Below are 1,645 nucleotides of genomic sequence, written 5' to 3' on the forward strand. Positions count from 1 at the left end.
TCCGGATCTCCCCTCCTTCCGCCGCGCCCTTAAGACCTGGTTGTTCCAGCGGGCAGGACTGGCCTAGGGGTATTTTAAATTGGTTTTAGCCAAATTTTAGTAGAAGCGGCCGATTATATATTTATTTTTAATGATTTTTTAAAATTTCTATTGTATTGTATTAAATTGTTTTAACTGGCTGTAAGCCGCCCTGAGTCCTGCGGGAGAAGGGCGGGATATAAATTTAATAAAATGAAAATGAAATGAAATAAATAAATAAAAATTTCCAAAATTACAATGAATGTATATGACTAGGTGGACTTTTTCTTTTCCTCCTCCCCTTCTCAGCTTTTCCTTATGGTCATCTTGTAGTCTAGTTCAGGGGTAGTCAACCTTGGCTCTTTTATGACTCGTGGACTTCAACTCCCAGAATTCCTGAGCTAAGCTGGCTCAGGAATTCTGGCAATTGAAGTCCACAAGTCATAAAAGAGCCAAGGTTGACTACCCCTGGTCTAGTTAAAAGCTGTAGAGCTTGGCCTGGGGAGCCCACTGGGTTCCTGCCTCCTTTATGAAGTCTTGCTATTTTGCCTTAGGAAACCTCCTTTTATGTGAAGCTGGTTGATCTACAGAGAATGGAAGGCAAACAATACACCCGCTCCTCCTTGCCTGATCACTCTTTTCCAGATCTCAGGGGATTTGTGGTTTTAGTCAACCCTTAATTTGATTTGAAAGCAGTCAGCACCCTAGCTATTTTCCACAGTGTTTTATCTGGAGGTTCAGCAGTATTTGTGTATGTTTGGAGAAAGGGGGAGGAGATGCTTTGTTTTAATTCCACCCTCTGAGTAGACCTCAGCTCTCATGGCGTCTCTCTGGCCCGGCAGGCCGGAGTGGGTGGCAAATATTGTGGGATAGTTTTGAAAGGCTGAGATTACATTTCAGAGGCCTCCAGTAGTGAGGGATGGAGAGCTTGCATGCTCCTGTCCAAAAACTGACCTGCTTCCAAATCTTGTCGAATACATTTTCATGAAACATGTTGCTGTTCTCTCCGAGGAAGACAATTCTCACTAGGAGGATGCCAAAGAATTCAATGCTGATGAGAATAAGAAGATACCGTGTACCCACGGATGTTTTATATTAGACGGGAACATGCAACAAATACAACCCAATACAAATAAAACCTTGTCTTCCTCTCAGTGTTAGTTACTGGAATTTCTTCAATTTCCCTGCAGATTGACAATAATCAAGACAAAGTTGTAGAAAATTGCTCTTCTCCTTTTTGCCTCTTTTTCAAGTGACTGCAATGACCCTGACTTCCCTTTACAAAAAGGGATGATATTAGTAGTAACTGTGAGAGGGATCTCGGAGTCCTAGTGGACAATCACTTAAATATGAGCCAGCAGTGTGCTGCAGCTGCCAAAAAAGGCAATGTGGTGCTGAGCTGCATTAACAGAGGGATAGAATCAAGATCTCGTGAAGTATTAATACCACATTACAATGCCTTAGTAAGGCCACACTTGGAATACTGCCTCCAGTTTTGGTCACCACGATGTAAAAAAGACGCTGAAACTCTAGAAAGAGTACAGAGAAGAGCAACAAAGATGATTAGGGGACTGGAGGCTAAAACATATAAGGAACGGTTGCTGGAATTGGGCGTGTCTAGTTTAAC

This window comes from Protobothrops mucrosquamatus, unplaced genomic scaffold (genome assembly GCF_001527695.2).
Source record: "Protobothrops mucrosquamatus isolate PMUCROS unplaced genomic scaffold, P.Mucros_1.0 scaffold1038, whole genome shotgun sequence".
NCBI lineage: Eukaryota > Metazoa > Chordata > Lepidosauria > Squamata > Viperidae > Protobothrops > Protobothrops mucrosquamatus.